Below are 15,247 nucleotides of genomic sequence, written 5' to 3'. Positions count from 1 at the left end.
GGATTTCTCTCTATCCACTCAACCGCAGTATGCTTATTATCCTAAATATATTTGATATTGTCTTACTTCTCTGTTTGAATTTTTATTCTTATCTCAAGGCTTAAAAATGCACCAGAATGTGAGGCTATCTGCCAAAAGGAAGTGAAAGTTAATCTGTGCCTTCAGGACCAAACAAAAACATTATATAAAAACCCCATGTGGTATCCACAAATGTGACAGAAATATTTTCTGTTCTTCCCAGGAGAGACATTTTAAATTTTCAGACTGGGATTTTTAATCTACATCTTTACCAGAGTTGGAAGAGAAAATGCCTATGGGTGACTAATAAGTTCAATCATATTAAAGTTTAAAAAATAGGAATAGGGTAGAAATCATTGCTTAGCACATAGCATAATGGATTTGCACACTGTCTCTGGAATCACAGAAACCTGATAGCCAGGCAGCCTTGGACAATTTTTTTTTAAGATTTATATATTTATTTATTATTATTTTTTAAAGATTTATTTATTCATTCATGATAGACATAGAGAGAGAGAGAGAGGCAGAGACACAGACAGAGGGAGAAGCAGGCTCCATGCAGGGAGCCCGATGTGGGACTCGATCCTGGGACCCGGGGTCATGCCCTGGGCCTAAGGCAGGTGCCAAACCACTGAGCCACCCAGGGATCCCCAAGATTCATGTATTTTGTTAAAGAAAGGCAGAGCACTGGTGCACGAGCAGGGGGAGGGACAGAGAAAGGGGGAGCATCTCCAGCAGACTCCCGCTGAGCGCAGAGCCCGACACAGGGCTGCATCTCATGACACTGCGATCACGACCTGAGCCGACATCAGGAGTCAGCCGCCCAACCTACTGAGCCACCCAGGGGCCCCTTGGACAAGGTGTTTTAAATTCCTATCTCAGTTCCTCCATCAGTCAAATGGCAAAAACTTTCCTTAATGCTCAGTATGTAGAGCACTGGCCCTGTTAAGGATAAAATGAAGAAATATCTATGAAAAGTTCACTGTAGTGTTGACTATAGTAAATCCTCAAAAAACAGCAGCTATTTTTATTAGCTCTTCATTGCTCAGTGCCATCCACTCTTTCGTTTCTCTGCTAGGCAAACCAACACACACTCCAATATGCGAAGCGAAATAATTAACAACGGCTCACTGTACGTGGAGAGGGAATTATGACTGCAGGTTTGCACGGGATTTAGAGTCAAAAGCTATCTGAATGGAAACTGTATTTTAGTGGCAGGAGTGTTAATAATTTGGTAGTTACTAGGAAGAGCTGTGTTTATATAAGAGAGAGGCAAGTGGGGGATTATAGAAAGAATATAAAGCATGCCCTCCTCCTAGTTCTAGTTCTTCAGATTCAGAGACCTGTCGTACGACCAAAAAAATACAAGCAATTACAAGAATTAAGTTCATCTGATGTTTTGACCTATCTTAATGATGCAGGTGAACCAAAGGCAGCGGGATCTGATCAATTCTGCAAGCACCATTCTGCTTCCATTGGGACTCTCGGGAGGAATATGGGGCTTGGGGATATGGGGACTAGAGAATTTGCCATAAGGGTGATATAAAGCGAACATTGCAAAATGTTAATTTTGTGACAAGAGGTTTAAGCTGCGATTTTATGTACATGTGATGACCTGTGCTGGTCTGCCTTGGAGAAGGGCATCCTAATATTCAGCATAATTCTACATCTGCATGAGGGCTGGAACTACAGGGAAATAGAGAATTCTTTATAATTAGCAAATGATACTCGAGTCATTAGATAGAAAACACCACGTTACGGTCAAGGATATCCTATGCATGTGGAAAACGCTAGGAACAGAGGATGCGCTGGGAAATCCTATGTGTTCTTTGTTACTGACGCCTTCAAAACCCACCAGCCTGACAAACTGTACAATTAGGGCCCAAACCAATTATAGACTGTGTAACAATGACAAGAAACAACTGCTCTCCCAGGACTAAGAGCCACGAAGCTCGCAGAACGCAAAAGTCTTCAGGAGGCCAAATAACAGATCTGTAATGAGCTGTTGGAAAAAAACCCTGCTGAGACCCAGTGGGAGACATTTTCCGCAGGAACAAAAGAAATTAGAAGCCTATTTCCCCCAAAGTAGAAATAATGCTTCCTGCCTTGTACCCTCATTCTTCAAGTCAGGACAAGCTCTCACAACGTAGCCACCCTTCCCGCTCGCTCACTGCGTTTCCGGGCAGGAAGCCGACTTGAAATCGATGCACAGAAGCTACCGTTAAAGAAGTCACAGGTTTACGAAAATGCAGATTAGCTGAGATGAAGAGCTGAAACACTGAAAACCACGGGCTGGACTTGGTATACAGACCTCTCCCCTGCAGAGAAACACCGGCGGTCACATCACTTAAGGGTACGGTGACAAGGCTTCTGGAGACAACACTGGTAAGTGAGGCTCCAGTAATCACACCCTTTCCAGTGACTTAAAAACCCCAAGAAGCCCCAAACACGCTGGTGACTGTCCCATAGGACAAGGGGGAAGGCCGAAACCCGGTAGCAAGTCTCAGTTCTCCTTGGCCCCACTTTCTAGCAAACATCCTATGTCAGCCCACCAGGTGTGTGTGCAGCGCCGCTGGGTCAGTACTGTGACGGGGCCCGAACATCCCACTTTCTTCTCTGCTGCAAATTAGGGACCATTTCCCTCCAGAGCAAAAGCACCATCTAGATTAGCAAATAGCTGTGCCATCTTTTAATCCACAGTAACACACCATCCATCGAATTTCTCATAAAGTTTTCCAAACCATGGTAGCTCGAGGCTGCCATGAAGCATTTGTAAAAGCCCAGAAATACGTTAGGCAATAAGTCAGACCTCATCGTTTCCACTGGGGAATTTCTTTTCCCTCAGAAGTGCGACCTGAGTAGGATTGCCCTTCAGGCAAGGGGGGAAGGGGTGGCCTCGCGGGAGAGGCCAAGGCCAAAGCCTTCACCAGTCACAGAAAAGAATGAAACACACACAAAAAAAATTTAAAAAAATAAAAAAGAATGAAACACACGAGTCCTTCAGCATAAGGAACATAGTCTTTAGAGAAATTCTGGCAGAGGAGGCAGTGGGGACGCATGTGACTATTTCTATTTTCGTTTACCTCGTCTTTTCTCCTTCTTGCGCAGCTTAGGGGCAGCAAGGTGAATCGAGGAAATAGATTTTTACAGTTCCAATTTAAAACCAGTGTTGGGGGTGACTGGGGTGACAGGCACTGAGGGGGGCACTTGATGGGATGAACAGTGGGCGTTATTCTATATGTTGGCAAATTGAACACCAATAAAAAATAAATTGACAAAAAAATAAATAAAAAATAAGAATTTGCATCCATGTATCAAAAAATTAAAAAAATGAAAAAATAAAACCAGTGTTGGTCAGCCCATCTGTCCTTTTCACCTCCCTTCCCCTCGGCTCCCCTCCCCTCCTCTTCTCTCCCTTCTCTGTGCAAGGGAAAAATCCAGCAATACAGTAAGTGAAACCGGTTTCCCTAGTTTCCCCCTCCTAGAGGTCAGCCGAGTGTTGTGTTTTTGCAGCTTTTTGAGAAGTGGGAAGGAGGTTTTCTCACTTGGTGTCTTAGAATTGATCTATGAGAACTCTTTACATATGAAAGAAATCAGCTCTCTGGTAGTGATATGCCTGGCACACATATTTACGTTTTGGCTTCCGTTTTTATTGTATCCTTTATCGAACAGAAAATTTCAATTCTATGTAGCCAGCCTTATGTTGGTTGATGGCTTCCCAGAATCATTAGAAAGCTCTTCTTCATTGGAAGGTCATGTTAAAAGTTCTTCCATGTGGGGGCACCTGGGTGGCACAGGGGGTTGGGCATCCGACTCTGGGTTTTGGCTCAGGTCGTGGTCTCGGGTCGTAGGATTGGGCCTTCCAGTAGGATTCACACCCAGTGCAGGGTCTGCTTAGGAGTCTCTCTGCCTCTCTCTCTGCCCTTCCCCCTTGTGATCGCATGTGTGCGCGTGCACTCTCTCTCTCTCTCTCTCTCTCTCTCAGATAAAGAAATCTTGAAAAAAAAATTCCCTCATTTTTTCCCCCCAAAATTTCATGTTCTAATTCTCTTACATTTTCATTTTCTTGTGTATCTGGATGTGTGTGTGTGTGTGTAAGAATACAGGTAGGGCTCTAACGTGTTCATAGGAAACCTCTCCTCCTTTGCTTCGAAATACTTTCATTGTATATTAATTTCTTATAGTCGTACTATGTACCAAATCTCATACCCATTTTGGTCAATATTAAGATTGCCCATTCTGTTCCATTAATCTACTAATTTGCCTGAACGAAACTAATATGATAATACATACCTGGACACCTGATAAGATTAGTTTATTCTCATTCTCCTGCGTCAAAAATTTCTTGCTATGCTTACACATTTTATGTTGCCTGTGAACTTCAGAATTTGAGCTTTAAAAACCTGGCAATTTTATTGTGATCACACCAGATCTCTACATACATATGGGGAGGACGGACACTGTTGTACCACAGTAGCATTTCACTAAAAGCTTTATGCCATAGTTTCGTTTCATTTCTTTCTTTTCTTTTTTCTTTTCTTTTCTTTTCTTTCTTCTTTCTTTCTTTCTTTCTTTCTTTTTTTTTCAACATAGATGTTTCTCACTTCTTCTTACTCTTTTCTTTCTTGGGTCACTGGGTTTTGATGTAAAGCGGAGTTTTCTGTCCCTATCATTTCCATCTTCAAGTGGTTGTCATTTGGCTGTAGGAAGGCTGTTGACTTTTGTGCATTAATTTACTAAGCTGCCTTAACTGAGCTTGTTGACTGTTAATAAAATAAATTTTTAGTTCATTCTCTTACGTGTCCTAGAAGGACAATGATATCATCCAGATATATCTTTGCCTCCTCTTTCCCAATTTTTTAAAAGATTTTATTTATTTATTCATGAGAGACCCAGAGAGAGAGGCAGAGACACAGGCAGAGGGAGAAGCAGGCTCCCTGTGGGGAGCCTGATGCAGGATTCAATCCTGGGGCCCCAGGGTCAGGCCCTGAGCCAAAGGCAGATGCTTGACCCCTGAGCCACCCAGGTGCCCCCCTCTCCCAATTTCAAACCCACAATCGGCATTTTCTAACTGTACCACCGAGGACCTGGAGGAGGTAGGTAAACCAGGACAAAGTGGGGGGTGTATGTGGCCCTCCCTGCCTGGCTCCTGGGTTTAAAGGGAGCACCCCCGGTCCCACCACCGGAGGACATGGAGGGAAGGGGGAAGGTCAAAAGATAGAAATGAAGGAAGAAGGAAAAGTGAGTTCAGTGGAGGAAGAGAAGGTGAACCATGTTCCGGGGCAGAAAATTATGGAATACTAACGCAACACAAACTATCAGAAACCATGAATCAGTTCTATCTGTTTTCTTAAAAATGCTTCCTTCTTTCCAGAACTTCTTTAAAAAAAAAAATGGTCATGCAAGGTCAGGAATCCTCCTGCTGGGCCTGCGGGGCTTACCAGGTCGTCCACACACTCTGGCTGAATATATTGGCCGAGAGGGGAAAATCGAGAAGAACGGTAAACTGCCCACAATCTCAGGCATCGAAGAGCAAACTGGAAAGAGCGCAGGACATGATTTCGAGGGAGGCTTAATCTAACAACAGCGACGGAGGGAAGCATGTTTCTAAACACACCACACACGCACATGTCTGCTTTCCACGGGTGGGGTGTGTGGGGGCCCTGCCTGGGACAGCTTCAGCCTCAGCTGTCTGTGACCCCAGATCGCGGCCTGCCTCACTGCTAACTTCCACAGGAGACAGCAATCCGAGGGGAAAAGGGACAAAAGAGATTCCTCATCCAGCCACAGAAGAAAAAAAAATACAAATGTCCAGGAAGCAGAGGCAAAGAGCAACCCGACAGGAAAGAGAGGCACGCGGCCTGACGCAATTTCGAAAGAAAGCTGCGCCTTCGTTCACTCGTTGACGGAAAAGGAAAAGAAGGGTTGACTATGTCCATTCCTGGGGGTGACTTGCAAAGTCGCCCTCCTCCTCCCCCACTTCACTTCCACGACCACAGCCTTGAGAAAGCCTTGCAGGGGTCCAGGGGATGGGCGCGCGGGGACAGGGGAGCCAGGCAGTCCACGTGGGCACGAGTCGTCGGCAGGGCAAGGCTCTGCTCTGGCCGTGGCCTGGCGGGCGGGTGGCAGGGCCTGGCGCCTTGTGCCCAAGGGCCCCCGTGCATGCCCCCCGGTTCATCTGAATGGAGACAAACACAGTCACGAGGAACTTTCCTTCAGGCACCGGCATCCCATCCCGGGGCTTATGGAAGTTGAGTTTAGGCCAAGGTTGAGCCGGCCTCTAAACTGTGCGTGGGGATCCCTGGGGGGGGGGGGGGGCTCAGCAGTTTGACACCTGCCTTTGGCCCAAGGCATGACCCCGGGCCCCGGGATCCAGTCCCACGTCGGGCTCCCTGCATGGAGCCTGCTTCTCCCTCTGCCTGGGTCTCTGCCTCTCTCTCTCTCTCTCTCTCTCTCTTTCTATGTCTATCATGAATGAATAAATAAAATCTTTAAAAAAAATAAAAATAAAAATAAACTCACGTGCGACTTCAATCTGAGTTTTAAAAATGCCTTCGATCTCGATGCTTATCATCAAAATGAAAGACTAATGGGATTATAAGGACGAGTTTTTGATGTGTATGCTTTTTAAACAAATACGCAGCATTGGTTCAGGTTTTTGATCGTCAATGACATCCAGCCCACAGACAAAACTTGCTTTAAAATTCTAAGTATTAAAAAAAATAAAAATAAATAAATAAAATTCTAAGTATTTCTTAGGTTTGCCGCAGCTGCCTGCCAAACCATGGATTTTACCCGTAGCCTTTTGAAGGTGAATCAGACGTTTGCTGGCTTATTAACACGTTGGCCCATGAGAGCCTCACAGCCGTGGGGAGCAGGCTGTAGCACCGCGGCCCGACACACAGCTGCGTAGCTGCCCCCTCCCGGCGATGGGCCAAGAGTCCAAGACGATATATCGGTCGTGTGTAGGGCAGTGCTCTGCAGCTCTGCAGCTCTGCCGAAGCAAGCTCCGACCCTACAACCCCTGGGGCCACCTGATTACCTCCGAACTGGCTGATCTCCAAAAGGAAAATTACGTAGATGGTGGAAGCAATGGCTGGGCTTGTTCAGGCTTCAGCATCCTTCGCTTCCAACCACCTATTTAGAGGGCGTCTGGGCTATTTTTTTTTTATTGCTTTGGAAATGATGACGAGGATTCTTCTTTGTTCCTAAATCCACGTAAGATAACGAAGCCAAGTAATTAAACAAATCAAAGCACAGTCCTAATTCTTCCAGAATGATGTTGATCATTTATTCAAATTCCTCGTTCACTCTGGGAAGCAGGGAATCTCGCATTTCTATTTAGCGCTGCTTGGGCTGCTTTTCTTTTTCTTTTTCTTTTTTTTGGTGGGGGGGGGGGCTGGTTTTCATTCCGATCACCACTTACAATGATTTCAAGCTTCTACGTCCCTTGATCTGAGGAGCCGTGCTTGTGATGTTTATTTATTTCTGCACTCGGTGCAGACTCGTTGAGCACCAACTATGCGCCAAAGCTCAGCGGTGAGTGTGCCATCCCCTGTGCTGTCATCGGGCCGACAAGCCGGTGCTAAGACGCAGTCTAGGCACAGCGACGGGAGTGTTGGTGGACACACAAGGCCCAGAGGAGACAGTGACCTCGGAGTGTGCGGGTCAGGGCAGCGAACGGGCAGGAGAGGTTTCATGACCAAGGGAAGAAGAGGAGCAGAGAGGAACTCCCAGCAGAGGAAATAGAGGGAAGGCGGCCACTAGGACGGCATGGATGGACCTGCAGGAATTCGGGCTGGTTGGGGGTTTAGACCTAAGAAGCATAGCTTCCTATCAGCAATCCCCAAGCAGCACACGGAAGTCGGTGGTGAACTCCCCGAGACTTACTCTACCACAAGTCGTCACCACCATCATGATCACAGCCCAGCCCAGCCCCGCCTAACCTCATAAAGCAGCAGAGGACCCTGTGCTGCGTAAAAGGTCATTGTAGGATTCACTCCGATTGGAAAGGGCTGGAGTTGACTCGCCGAAGCTCTGCAACCTTACTGAGACCAAAGTAAATATTAGGTAAACGGGAAATAAGTCAATCGGAGAAGGACAAACATTATATGGTCTCATTCACTTGGGGAATATAGATAATAGTGAAAGGGAATAGAAGGGAAGGGAGAAGAAATGGGTGGAAATATCAGGGAGGGAGACAGAACATAAAGACTCCTAACTCTGGGAAATGAACTAGGGGTGGTGGAAGGGGAGGAGGGCGGGGGGTGGGGGTGACTGGGTGACGGGCACTGAGGGGGGCACTTGACGGGATGAGCACTGGGTGTTATTCTATATGTCGGCAAATTGAACACCAATAAAAAATAAATTTATTATTATTTAAAAAATGGTGACTTTTTGAAGATGGTGGCAAGGCTCTCACAAGCAAAGCGATTTTTGTCAAAGCCACAATCAAAACCTCAAAGATCGTAATACTCTAGAGTCACCAGACTCTCAGAAGATGAAGAATCACAGCAAAAGGGGGAAAAATAGGAAAAAATGCCAGAGAGGAGGACTTTCATCTTTTCCAGAGGGAAAGAAAAAAGTTTGACTCTTTTCCAAGAGAACAGTCAAGAAGCTCAACTTATTCATCTGGAGGCTTTGGGGGGAAAAGGATGAAAATTGTGAAGGAAGAATGAAAAATCAGAAATAAGAGAGGAGGTAGTGTTTACGGAGCTGTGATGTCTCATTAGGAACTAAATACACACCGTTGTCCTTGATTTTCAGAAAAATTCGGTGAGGGAGGAAAACCGCTTCACTGAGACTCAGAGAGGGTAAGTAATTTGCTTCATGTCGCACAGCCAGGAAATGGGAGAGAGAGCAGGGCTTCACATCCAGACCCGCTCAGCTCCAGGAACGTGATTTTTATCCCAAATCACACTGCGCAATAATAGGATAAGGGGGAGGGGGAGGCGTGACAGCAAGTGTCGAGAGAAAACAAGGAGATGAGGGGAAGATGGAAGAATTTGTGCTTATGAATATAAACTGCAGAGAGGAAATAATACGTTATTTAAAGCAACAACAAAGTCTTTCATTTAAAGGAAAAAAATGTCATTTAAAGAAGGAGATCGTACGCATCTCTGAATTGCAGAGCGCGGTGCCACGTCCTCAGCACCGCACCATTGCTGGTGATGACACAGTGAGTTCCGTATCTGACCTTTGTAGGAACCCATTTCTGTAAAAATCGTCAAAGTTGTATATGAGAAATAAACAAATGCCTCAAAAAAAACACACAGAAAAACCCTGAAACTACCCAAAACTATAGTACTGGACGCAGAAATAAAATAGAGATCGATTATCCCAAAAAGCAAGCGACGGTGGCGTCACTCCATCTATTTAGTTGCCTTCGCATCCTGCCACCTTGATGCGTACTCATCGCCATGCCGCTACGCACGTGACCCAAACTAAGGAAAGGCACTTAAGGAGGACCTGGCACCCTAATCGGATTGGAGAATATTTTAGACCCAACTGGCTTCAAGATTTTTTTTCCCCTAAAGCGTCATCGGTACAAACTAAGGAAATGCCAGCAAAAGGTTTTTTATTAGTTAGCAATGTTTATATGGAGGGGTTTTCTCTCTTTTTAGGGGGTAATTCAGCAGCATGTACCTTCTTCTCCTCTCGACTGTATTAACACAGCGACCCCACCCACCAGTTATGGCACCCTCACGGCGATGGACACTGGCGGTTATCCCCAAAATGTAGACAGACATTTTTTTTTAAAGATTTATTTACTCATGATAGAGAGAGAGAGGGGCAGAGACACAGGCAGAGGGAGAAGCAGGCTCCATGCCCAGAGCCCGATGCGGGACTCGATCCCAGGACCCCAGGATCACGCCCTGGGCCAAAGGCAGGCGCCGAACCACTGAGCCATCCGGGGATCCCCGTAGACAGACATTTAATGACAGGAAGACATGTTCAGTAAGTATATCAACCCAATATAAAAAACCCAGTGTGATAAGCAATCTCATTTATTTGAAAAATCTATTTCATATGTCTCCGTGCGGGCACAGCTGGAGAGCGGCAGCCAGGTGAGGCACAGCCGTCGACCGTCCACTGGTCGGGCCGCAGAAATGCCCCTGCGTAGCCAGAGGCACACTGGAAAAAATGCACACATGGGGAAAATACCCAGAAAAGCCATATGGAAAAGAGTTCACCCTACGGTCTAAGCACAGTCCCCAGTTGGCTCGTCTAACAACAAATACCCCCAATAGAAGATCACGTAGCATCTAGACTTTGATTTCTTCCAGCTCGTGCAGCACAGCTCGGTAAACACTGCTTTTTCACTCAAAAGTCATATTACTCTGTTGTTACATCAAGATCAGTTTGAGAGCTACAGCTATGAATTTAAAACTTGGCTCAGTCAACTACGTGATAGAGCTCCTTGTGCAAAATCACAGCCCGTGGATTTTATATTCCACCCCTAGAGCTGAAGTGACTTCGTGATTTCAAAAAGGCCGACTGGCTAACTAGCTGGACACCAGGTGCACGATGCAAACTCTTGCGAATTTGGGAAATAGCTGATGAAAGGGTCCAACTGTGTTATGTGACAGGAAGCCATCCCTTTCCCCTCCTTTTTTTTTTTTTTTTTTTTTTTTTTTTTTTTTTTAAACATTTTTTTTTTAATTTTTATTTATTTATGATAGTCACACACACACACAGAGAGAGAGAGAGGCAGAGACACAGGCAGAGGGAGAAGCAGGCTCCATGCACCGGGAGCCCGACGTGGGATTCGATCCCAGGTCTCCAGGATCGCGCCCTGGGCCAAAGGCAGGCGCCAAACCGCTGCGCCACCCAGGGATCCCCTCCCTTTCCCCTCCTGACCGAGTGCAGCCTTCAGGCAGCTCCCTGGACTACCCCCACCCCCGGACGGTCTTCTGGGACCAGAGGTTCCAGTGCTTTAGCAATTCATAATCCGTGACAATCAAAACAACACTGGGGCTGCACACAGAAGACAACACAGGGATTCTAAGAGCAGGGGAGAAGTCATTAGGGCCATTCCCATGGTTCAGAAGCAACACGAACAGTTATGTAAACCCAGTGCCTGAGCAGAGAGGCCCCCGGGAAGCCTGGAGGCTTGTGGGGGAGGCCTCAGGGGGAAGGAGGCCTGGGGGAGGCCCGGGGGAGGGGGCGGTGGAGGGAGGCAGAAGGCCTGGGGGAGGAGACCTGGGGAGAGAGGTCTGCGGGAGAGGGGGGAGGCCTGGGCACCTGCCGCGGGTGCCACGTCCATGCAGCACACCCAGGCACGTCCAGCGCGCCGCTCAGGGCTCAGCCGGGTTCGCAGACACGGGTTTCATTTCAGCACCCCCCCCTGAGGAGCATGCACCCACAAGCGCAGGAGGCTGCAGGCCTGCGTGCCTGGGAAGCCTGCAGCCGATGCCAGGCTGACAATCCAGGCGGCTGGGTCGTCGCGGGGCACCGAGCAGCTTCCGCCCCGACGGTGCTGATGGGCCAGGTGCTCCTGAGGGTGCTTCTCCACATTCCAACCCCCCCTCCCCCGGTCCACAGACCCCTTCCTGCCTTGCGTTTTCCCGACCCCATGAACCAGGCAGGGGAAGTGACCTGCCTTGTCCCTGAAAGGTGAGCGGACAGGTGTGTGTCCCTTCGGGGGACAAGGCGTGTGTGATTCACTAGGACCCCTTCCCCTGGCTGGGACCCTCCAGATGGGTCCACACCTCAGGTTCTCATACGAGAATGACGGGAAGGGCTGCGGGCCAACCCACATGGACCTGAATAAGAAAGACATCCTGGCTGTTTTAAAGCACTCTGATGTGGGGTTGTATGCTCTGAACACCCCGCCTGATGGATACAGCTAAGTACTGCTGTCTTTCCAGTGCCTTCTAAAGAAACCAGAGCCAGGGAGGCTAAAAAGCGACTTGAATGCAAAAGGGTACTGTCACCAGATTAATGTTTTGTTTCATGCCTGACCCTCTAGCTTCAGGAGCTAAAGAAAACCCTTAGCGGATTTCTCAGGGATTCCCTCTGGTGGCTCCAGGTCATTTTTCACCCAACTGATACATGATGACATCACATGACTAATAATTGCTCAGACTAAACATTGCCCCCATCTACGGAGATGAAGCAAATTGCTCACTGTGATTCAGCTGGTATGTGACCAACGGAAGGATCCAAACCTAGATCTTTAGGACCCTAAAAGCTGTGATTTTATCACACTGCTACATTGCCTTTATGGCCCAGTATAACCTGAAAAGACTAGAAGTTTGCATCCTTAATAAACTGTAATTTTAAGGTAATAATTCAGGTTCCCGCTGCAGGTTTTTATTTGCAAAATCAGAATATTGGCGCTCCCATCCTTAATAGGTTGCTCTGAGTCAGGTTGAGTTTAAAGGGTTTGCAAACTATACATTGATAAAATCAGAACTGGTGCATAGTGACACTTCGGGTTTGGGACACTCCCTGGTTTCTGAGGAGCTCTAAAAAAATAGAAGTAGCAGGTTTGTATTCACCTCTCTGTACTTTCATTATGGGGAATAAAATATTTCTTCTAAATAAATAAATAAATAAACAAACAAATAAATAAATAAATAAATAAATAAAAATTTATAATAAAATATAACACTTCAAAAAAAATAATGCAATAACAGTACTTCATTCCAGGTTCCTCAAGCAATATTAACCATAATTTAATTTTCCCTTGATGCCTCCGAGTTGTTTCGCTCCGTTTGGAATCTGAGTATCCGCCACGACCCGCTCCCGCGTGCCGCCCGGAGGGCTCTGTGAGAAGCCAAAGCCTTTTTTTGAGATGTTTAAGATCGAGAATGGGAAGGAACTTTTTAAAAGCAGACTGGAGTCGCGAGGTGCATGCGGTCAGCGCTGTGACACGGGTGACAGTCCCCAGGGTGCGGAGTGGGTGAGGGGAAGGTGCCGTGGCTGACCCGCCGCTGCCATAGGCTTCCCCGTCCCCAGGCTACGCGGGGTGCCATCCTCGGGAACGAGGGGCCCAGCAATGTGCCCACGGCGCGTCAAGGCAACGCGGGCAGAGCCAGAGCGAAGGCTCGGGGTACACTCCGCTCTGGGCTTGGCGGCATCTATTTAACCTGTTGTTTGACTTTTGGGTGTGTGTCTACCCTGGTTTTGCTGGTCCCTAATAGGTCTGCAGATTCCCGGGGAAGGTAAAGTCCTTAGGTCGCTGGATCAGCCTCTACCCGTCAGGGGCTGTTTAGACAGGTTGTAGCCGGAGTACGAGAAAGCCAGTGTTTTCTAGACGTTACATTCTGTATCTGTTCTCATGAAGGATGCTTCCCACTTGTGGAGGGCTTACCCATATATTTAAATTTCTTCACCTGCAGGATTCTCTGCGTTCCTACACACTGCCAAGCCAATTTGAACCCGAGTATATGAGCATGCCCATAATACTTTCAAACGAATTTTTTAAGAGCACCACCAGTCTGTGCCCAAATTTTCATTATTTTTTTCTAACTAATTCTAATTATTATCGTAATAATTCAATACCAAACTAAGTATCTGAGGGACATTCACATTGGTCTGTCATTCATTCACTCATTCATTTCATTTATTCATTTACATTCATTCAACAAATATTTGCTGAGCGTTCATTATGTGCCAAGCACTCTGTTGGGAGCCCGGAGAAAGGACCTAACTGTTGAGTGTTGAAGAGAGACATCGGACAAATCACTGTGAGCGTTATGTGCGGTAGGAGGGGCAAACATAGGGTGGTACAGAAGTGAACACCAAGGTGACCCCTTTTGACTAAAGGAGTGTGAGGAGGTGACTTTAAACTAGAGCAGGGGAGATCCCTGGGTGGCTCAGGGGTTTGGTGTCTGCCTTTGGTCCAGGGCATGATCCTGGAGACCCGGGATCGAGTCCCATGTCGGGCTCCCTGCGTGGAGCCTGCTTCTCCCTCTGCCTCTCTCTCTCTGTGTCTCTCGTGAATAAATAAATAAATAAATCTTTAAAAAAAAAAAAAAAAGTAGAGCAGGGAGGGAAGAACAGCATGGGCCAAGACTGACGTGGTAGGAGGGGCAAGGTCACAGGAGATTTCACAGATCATATTAAGGGCATTAAGCTTTATCTTGGGAGACACTATGAGCGGGCTCTAAGCAGAGCTAGATCAGGATCAGATTTGCATGATTATAAGATTCCTGGCATCGGAGGGAAAGGAGGCAAAAATGGATGTAGGAAGACCAGGTAAGGAGCCCTACAGCAATCTAGGTAGGAGGCAATAGTAGCTGGAACAGGGTGGTGGCTATGGGGTTAACAGGGTGGACAGAACTGTGGAGGGAGGACCAAGATCTTGGTGTGGGGGAGGGGAAGTTGTCAGGATGACACCCACCGGTTGCTGGCTTGAGCACCTGGATGAAGACAAGGAACAAATGAAAAGCTGTTTGAAGGAAAAGTTTAGTTTTGAATAGGTCATTGGTCCTTATATTCCTACAGACTTACAGTTAATTAACTATGTGTACACACACAAAGACAGCAGTCCTATAAGGAGAAGTGGAAAATCTAATCCACTGATAAAATAAGTATGAGGCTTAATGACCATGAATCATCATGTTGTTTTTCTCAGTGAAACAGATCCTCTGAATCTTCACGCTAGACTCAAATACTCCATAATGAACGTGATTTTGGAGCTAATTTCTGTTCTACAGTATTGCTTATTTTGTAACCTGGAGAAGAATCCCAGCAGCAATTGGCACGGAATAATTGTCAAACTTAATTTACTGTTAAAAACAACAGCATCAACAACAACGACAAAAATCCTCCTCCTGAAGTAAACGTCTTAATGAAAATCAATGTAATTATGACATTTAAAATGTAAAAAGGAAAAAAAAATCCAGGAATTTCTATAAAATATTCAGTATACAAAACACTTTCAAACCCTGGAAGAGATGGGAATTCAAAGTATTATTGTTACCAAATCATCTCTAGTTTAATTTCCAGATGACTTGTTTTAGTAAAGATGATGGATCTTTGCTAATGATGCTTATAAATACTCTAATAATTCCTTACACATACATAGCACAGTAGCTCATTTACATATCAGATTGGAGTTTTCGTTCGGATAAGGGTACAACCTCAGACGCCCTCCCAGAATGGTCTCGTGGGTGCCTGTAAGTGGAGGAAAGGGGTCTGTAGGGCAGAGGAGGGTGGTAGGTTACCATCAATTTAGTAAACTGTCCAAGTGGGGCTCAAGGGAGTCCCAATGTCCCCT

General features: G+C 46.5%; 1 protein-coding gene across 3 annotated transcripts in view; it reads right to left on the bottom strand.

Annotated features, from left to right (window-relative positions):
* TMEM200A (transmembrane protein 200A) overlaps positions 1-15,247 on the bottom strand; it is a 58,142-nt gene that overhangs the window by 8,507 nt on the left and 34,388 nt on the right. The gene's annotated exons all lie outside the window — the stretch shown is intronic.

This window comes from Vulpes lagopus, chromosome 2, assembly GCF_018345385.1.
Source record: "Vulpes lagopus strain Blue_001 chromosome 2, ASM1834538v1, whole genome shotgun sequence".
Lineage (NCBI taxonomy): Eukaryota > Metazoa > Chordata > Mammalia > Carnivora > Canidae > Vulpes > Vulpes lagopus.
This window is presented reverse-complemented; position numbering and strand designations above follow the sequence as displayed.